This window comes from Portunus trituberculatus, chromosome 11 (assembly GCF_017591435.1).
Source record: "Portunus trituberculatus isolate SZX2019 chromosome 11, ASM1759143v1, whole genome shotgun sequence".
Lineage (NCBI taxonomy): Eukaryota > Metazoa > Arthropoda > Malacostraca > Decapoda > Portunidae > Portunus > Portunus trituberculatus.
The window spans coordinates 243972-251431 of NC_059265.1; positions in this window are offsets into that span (position 1 = coordinate 243972).

The following is a 7460-nucleotide window of genomic DNA, read 5'->3' on the forward strand; positions in this document are numbered from 1 at the left end:
TTTTTCAATATTTTCTTCAGTTTACCATTAAAATACACCATTTTCTTCAGTTTACCATTAAAATAATCTTTTTTTCAATATTTTCTTCAGTTTACCATTAAAATAATCGTTTTTTCAATATTTTCTTCAGTTTACCATTAAAATCCACCGTTTTCTTCTATTCCTCCCAAAAATTATTACTTTTTTAATATTTTCTACAGTTTACCATTAAAATTCTTCGTTTTCTTCAGTTTACCATTAAAATAATCCTTTTTTTCAATATTTTCTTCAGTTTACCATTAAAATAATCGTTTTTTCAATATTTTCTTCAGTTTACCATAAAAATCCACCGTTTTCTTCTATTTCCCCCAATAAAATCCCTATTTCTTAACAATATCTCTAGAATAAGCCGCTAAAATGGAGGTGAATTGAGTAGAAACCGTGCATTACGTATTGAATAAATGCATAACAGCAGAACAGTGTATAGTGAATAGTGAATAGCTAAATATTGACTAGAAAAGAGACTACTTGGTAATCATCGCGCATCCGCCACCATTGCTACCTGGCGTACGATGGCGCTCTCTAAAACCGTACTACCATTATAAATTGCTCTATTATAAGTTATTAATGGATTTTTGAACGAAAGCTTTACATAATATATATATACAGCAGTAGTAGTAGTAGTAGTAGTAGTAGTAGTAGTAGTAGTGGTAGTTGTAAACAGGCACTTTTCATATTAATAGTAATCTTCTTCTTCTTCTTCTTCTTCTTTTTTCCTTACATTATAACACAAAATGGCGTTTTTGTTTCCACCGGCTCCTGAAATAGTAGTAGTAGTAGTAGTAGTAGTAGTAGTAGTAGTAATGATAGTAATATTGTTTTGCGATGTTTTGTGTGTGTTTGGGGTTTTGCGGTGTTTTGTGTGTGTTTTGGTGTTTTGGTGTTTTTGTGTTTTGTGTGTTTTGTGTGTGTGGTGTTTTGTGTTTTGTGTGTTTGTGGTGTTTTGTGTGTTTTGTGTTTTGTGTGTTGTGTTTTGTGTGTTGTGTGTGTGTTTTGTGTGTTTGTGTTTGTGGTGTTTTGTGGTGTTTTGGTGTTTTGTGTGTTTTTGGTGTTTTGGTGTTTTGTGTTTGTGGTGTTTGTGGTGTTTTGGTGTTTTTGGTGTTTTGTGGTGTGGTGTTTTGTGGTGTTTTGTGTTTTGTGTGTTTGTGTGTGTGTGTTTTGTGGTGTTTTGTGGTGTGGTGTTTTGTGGTGTTTTGTGTGTTTTGTGGTGTTTTGTGGTGTTTGTGTTTGTGTGTTTGTGGTGTTTGTGGTGTGTTTTGTGTGTTTTGTGGTGTTTTGTGTTTTGTGGTGTTTTGGTGTTTTGTGTGTTTGTGTGTTTTGTGTGTGTTGTGGTGTTTTGTGTTTTGTGTGTTTGTGTGTTTTGTGTGTTTTTTGTGTTTTAGTGTTTTGGTGTTTTGTGTGTTTGTGGTGTTTGTGTTTTGGTGTGTTTGTGTGTTTTGGTGTGTTGTGTGTGTGTGTTTTGTGGTGTTTGTGGTGTTTTGGTGTTTTGTGTGTTTGTGGTGAGGTGTTTGTGGTGTTTTGGTGTGTTTGTGGTGTTTGTGGTGTTTGTGTGTTTTGTGTGTGTTTGCAGTGTTTTTTTGTGGTGTTTTGGTGTTTGTGTGTGGTGTGTTTGTGTGTGTGTTTTGTGTGTTTTGTGGTGTTTTGTGGTGTTTTGTGGTGTTTGTGTGTTTTGTGTGTGTTGTGTGTGTGTTGTGTGTTTTGTGTGTTTGTGTGTGTTTTGGTGTTTTGTGTTTGTGTTTGTGTGTTTGTGTGTTTTGTGTGTTTTGGTGTTTTTGTGTGGTGTGTGTGTGGTGTTTTGTGGTGTTTTGTGTGTGTTTGTGTTTTGGTGTTTGTGGTGTTTTTGTGGTGTTTGGTGTTTTGTGTGTTTTTGGTGTTTTGTGTGTTTTGGGGTGTTTGTGGTGTTTGTGTGTGTTTGTGTGTGTTTGTGTGTTTGTGTTTTGGTGTGTTTTGTGTGGTGTTGTGGTGTTTTTGTGTGTTTGTGTGTTTTGTGGTTTGGTGTTTTGTGTTTGTGTTGTTTGTGGTGTTTGTGGTGTTTTGTGGTGTTTTGTGTGGTGTGTGTGTGTTTTGTGTGTTTGTGGTGTTTTGGTGTGTTTTGTGGTGTTTTGTGGTGTTTTGGTGTTTTGTGTGTGTTTTTGTGTGTTTTGTGGTGTTTGTGGTGTTTTGTGGTGTTTTTGTGTGTGTGTGTTTTGTGTGTTTTTGTGTGTTTTGTGGTTTTGGTGTTTTGGTGTTTGTGTTGTGTGGTTTTGTGTGTGTTTTGTGTGTTTGTGTGTTTTGTGGTGTTTTGTGTGTGTGTTTGTGTTTTGTGTTGTGTGGTTTGTGTGTTTTGTGGTGTTTTGTGTTTTTGTGTGTGTTTTGTGTTTGTGTGTTTTGTGTGTGTTTTGTGGTGTTTTGTGGTGTTTTTTGGTGTTTTGTGTGTTTGTGGTGTTTTGTGTGTTTTGGTGTTTGTGTGTTTTGTGTGTTTTGGTGTTTTGTGTGTTTTGTGTGTTTGTGTGTTTTGGTGTTTGTGGTGTTTGTGGTGTTTTGTGTGTTTGTGGTGTTTTGTGGTGTTTTGTGGTGTTGGTGTTTGGGTGTTTTGTGTGTGTTTGTGGTGTTTTGTGGTGTTTTGTGTGTGTTTGTGTGTGTTTGTGGTGTTTTGTGGTGTTTGTGGTGTTTTGTGTGTTTTGGTGTTTGTGGTGTTTTGTGGTGTTTTGTGTGTGTTTGTGTTTTGTGTGTTTGTGGTGTTTTGTGTGTTTTTTGTGTTTTGGTGTTTGCAGTGTTTGTGGTGTTTTGTGTGTGTGTTTTGTGGTGTTTTGTGTGTTTTGTGGTTTGTGGTGTTTGGTGTGTGTTTTGTGTTTTGTGGTGTTTTGTGGTGTTTTGTGTGTGTGTTTTGTGTGTTTTGTGTGTTTGTGTTTTTGTGTGTTTTTTGTGTTTTGTGTGTTTTGTGGTGTTTTGGTGTGTTTGTGGTGTTTTTGGTGTTTTTGGTGTTTTGTGTTTTGTGGTGTTTTTGTGGTGTTTTTGGTGTTTGTTTTGTGGTGTTTTTGTGTTTTGTTTGTGGTGTTTTGTGGTGTTTTGTGTGTTTTGCAGTGTTTGTGTGTTTTGTGGTGTTTTGTGGTGTTTTGTGTGTTTTGTGGTGTTTTGTGGTGTTTTGGTGTTTTGTGTGTGTTTGTGGTGTTTTGTGTGTGTTTTTGGTGGTGTTTTTGTGTGTTTTTGTGTTTGTGGTGTTTTGGGTGTTTTTTGGTGTTTTGTGTTTTGTGTGTTTTGTGGTGTGTGTTTTGTGGTGTTTTGTGTGTTTGTGGTGTTTGTGGTGTTTTGTGGTGTTTTGTGGTGTTTTTTGTGGTGTGTGTGTTTTGGTGTTTGTGGTGTTTTGTGGTGTTTGTGGTGTTTTGTGGTGTTTTGTGGTGTTTTGTGGTGTTTTGTGGTGTGTGGTGTTTCTCAGGTGTTTTGTGGGGTGTTTTGTGGTGTGGAGCCAGGTGATTTTGTGTGTGTTTGTGGTGTAAACCGAGAAAGGTGTTGTATTGTGTTTGTGCTGTGTTTTGTGGTGTGGTGTTTTGTGGTGTTTTGGGGTGTTTTGGTGTTTGTTTTTGGTGTTTTTTGGTGTGTTTGGTGTTTTGTGGTGTTTTGTCAAGTGTTTTGTGTTTTGTGTTTGTGGTGTTTGTGTGTTTTGGGTGTTTTGAGGTGAGTGTTTGTGTGTGTTTGGGTGTTTTGTGTTTTGTGTTTTTTGTGGTGTTTTTTGTGGTGTTTGCAGTGTTTTGTGTTTTGTGTGTTTGTTTGTGTTTGTGTGTTTTGTTTGTGTTTTGTGTTTTGTGTGTGTTTTGTGGTGTTTTGTGGTGTTTTGTGTGTTTTGTGTTTGCAGTGTTTTGTGGTGTTTTGGGGTGTTTTGTGTGTTTGTGGTGTTTTGGGGTGTTTGTGTTTTGGGTGTTTTGTGGGTGTTTTTGTGTTTTGTGTGTTTGTGGTGTTTTGTGGTGTTTTGGGTGTTTTGTGTGTTTTGTGTGTTTTAGTGTGTTTTGTGTGTGTTTTGTGGGTGTTTTGTGTGTTTTGGGTGTTTTGTGTGTTTTGGGTGTTTGCAGTGTTTTGTGTGTGTTTTGTGTGTTTTGTGTGTTTTGGGTGTTTTGGTGTTTGTGTGTGTTTTGTGTGTGTTGTGGTGTTTTGCAGTGTTTTGGGTGTTTTGTGTGTGTTTTGTGGTGTTTTAGTGTGTTTTTGGTGTTTTAGGGTGTTTTGTGTGTTTTGTGTGTTTTGTGTGTTTTGGGTGTTTTGTGTGTTTGTGTTTTGGTGTGTTTGTGGTGTTTGGGGTGTTTTGGTGTGTTTGTGTGTTTTGTGTTTTGTGTTTTGTGTTTTGTGTGTTTTGTGTGTGTTTGCAGTGTTTTGTGTTTGTGTGTGTGTTAAACAAAGTGTTGGAAAAAAAAAATCCCGCTGGTTGCCAGGCCCTGTTAAGAGGAAAGTAGAAAGAAAAAACAAAAAATCTAAAAGGAGGGTCCAGTTAACGTAAGAGGTGTCTTGACACTCCTCTTTTGAAAGAGTTTAAGTCATAGGCAGGTGGAAATACAGACACAGGTAGAGAGTTCCAGAGTTTACCAGTGTAGGGAATGAAGGAGTGAAGATACTGGTTAACTCTTGCATTAGGAAGATGGACAGAATAGGGATGAGAAGAAGTAGAGAGTCTTGTGCAGCGAGGCCGCAGGAGGGGAAGGCATGCAGTTAGCAAGTTCAGAAGAGCAGACAGCATGAAAACAGCGGTAGAAGACAGATAAAGATGCAACATTGCGGCGGTGACTTAAAGAATCAAGACAGTCAGTTAGAGGAGAAGAGTTGATAAGACGAAAAGCTTTAGATTCCACCTTGTTTAGTAAAGCTGTGTGTGTGGATCCCCAGACATGAGAGCCATACTCCATACACGGGCGGATAAGGCCCTTGTACAGAGCAAGCAGCTGGGAGGAGAGAAAAATGGACGAAGACGCCATAGGACACCTAACTTCTTGGAAGCTGATTTAGCAAGAGTAGAGATGTGAAATTTCCAGTTTAGATTTTTAGTGAAGGATAGACCGAGTGTGTTTAATGTAGAGGAGAGGGAAGTTGAGTGTTATTGAAGAAGAGAGGATAGTTGTCTGGAAGGTTATGTCGAGTAGATAGTTGTAGAAATTGAGTTTTGAGGCATTGAACAAAACCAGGTTTTCTCTGCCCCAATCAGAAACAAGTGAAAGATCAGAAGTTAGGCGTCCTATAGCATCTCGCCTTGAGTCATTTAATTGTTGTTGGGTTGGGCGTCTGTTGAACGCTGTTGAATAATGCAGGGTGGTATCATCAGCATAGGAGTGGATAGGGCATTGAGTCAGATTTAGGAGATCATTGATGAATAATAGAAAGAGAGTGGGTGATAGGACAGAACCCTGTGGAACACCACTGTTGATAGTTTTAGGGAAGAACAGTGACCGTCTACTACAGCAGCAATAGAACGATCGGAAAGGAAACTGGAGATGAAGGTACAGAGAAGGATAGAATCCGTAGGAGGGTAGTTTAGAAATTAAAGATTTGTGCCAGACTCTATCGAAGGCTTTCGATATGTCAAGGCCGACAACAAAGGTTTCACCGAAGTCCCTAAAGAGGATGACCAAGATTCAGTTAGGAAAGTAAGAAGATCACCAGTAGATCTGCCTTTACGGAAACCATACTGGCAATCAGAGAGAAGGTTGTGAGCTGATAGATGCCTCATTATCTTCCTATTAAGGATAGACTCAAAGGCTTTAGAAAGGCAGGAAATCAAAGCTATAGGGCGGTAGTTAGAAGGATTGGAGTGGTCACCTTTTTAGGGACAGGTTGAATGTGAGCAAACTTCCAGCAAGAAGGATAAATAGAAGTAGAGACACAGATGAAAGAGTTTGACCAGGCAGTGAGCGAGTTCAGGCACAGTTTTGAGAACAACAGGAGGGACTCCATCCGGACCGTAAGCCTTCCGAGAATCAAGGCCAGAGAGGGCCAGGAAAACGTCTTTATAAAGAATTTTAATTTTAGGGATGAAGTAGTCAGAGGGTGGAGGAGTAGGAGGAATATGCCCAGAATCATCCAAAGTTGAGTTGGTAGCAAAGGTTTGAGCGAAGAGTTCAGCTTTAGAAAAAGAAGAGACAGCTGTAGAGCCATCTGGATGAAGTAAAGGAGGGAAAGACGAAGAAGTAAAGTTGTTAGAGATATTATTGGCTAGATGCCAGAAATCTCGAGAGGAGTTAGAATTGGAAAGACTTTGACATTTTCTATTGATGAAAGAGTTTTAGTAAGTTGGAGAATAGATTTGGCATGATTACGGGCAGAAATATATAGGGCATGAGTTTCAGCAGTTGGATGGCTACGGAACCGTTTGTGAGCCGCCTCTCTATCATTGACAGCACGAGAACAAGCAGAGTTAAACCAAGGCTTTTTAGCTTTAGGGTTAGAGAAAGTATGAGGAATGTATAGCTCCATGCCAGAGATAATCACCTCTGTTATGCGCTCGGCACAAGAGAAGGATCTCTGACATGAAAACAATAATCATCCCAAGGAAATCAGAATAGTACTGCCTTAGTTCCTCCCACTTAGCAGAGTTAAAATGCCAGAAGCACCTCCGCTTAGGCGGGTCCTGAGGCTGCACTGGAGTGATAGAACTGGTAACGGAAATTAGATTGTGGTCGGAGGAGCCCAACGGAGAGGAAAGTTTAACAGAGTAAGCAGAAGGGTTGGAGGTTAGGAAAAGATCAAGAATGTTGGGCGTGTCTCCAAGGCGGTCAGGAATACGGGTAGGGAACTTCACTAGCTGCTCTAGGTCATGAAGGATAGCAAAGTTGAAGGTTTGTTCACCAGGTTGGTCAGTGAAAGAAGATGAAAGCCAAAGCTGGTGGTGAACATTGAAATCCCTAAAATGGAGATCTCAGCAAAGGAAAGTGAGATAAGATGTGCTCCACCTTGGAAGTCAAATAGTCAAAGAATTTTACATAGTCAGAGGAATTAGGTGAGAGGTATACAGCACAGATGAATTTAGTTAGAGAGTGACATTGAAGTCTTAGCCAGATGGTAGAAAATTCTGAAGATTCAAGATTGTGGGCACGAGAGCAAGTGGTGTCGTTACGCACGTATGCGCAACATCCAGCTTTGGATTGAAAATGAGGATAGAGCAAGTAGGAGGGAACAGAAAAGGGGCTGCTGTCAGTAGTCACAGACAACTGTGTTTCAGTTAGGAAGAAGATGAGGTTTAGTAGAGGAGGTGGTGTTCCACAGATTGAAAATTAGAACGAAGGCCACGAATGTTGCAGAAATTGATAGTGAAAGTATTAGATGAAGTGTCAAGACACCCAAGGTCGACAGCAGAGGGCAGTCCGACCTGGGGACATTTATGGTCCCCTCCCAGAGGACTCCGAGGCAGGGCGTGGTGAAGCCATTATTAAATTTTGATTTGAAGAGTGTAAAAGTGTAAGGTGTTG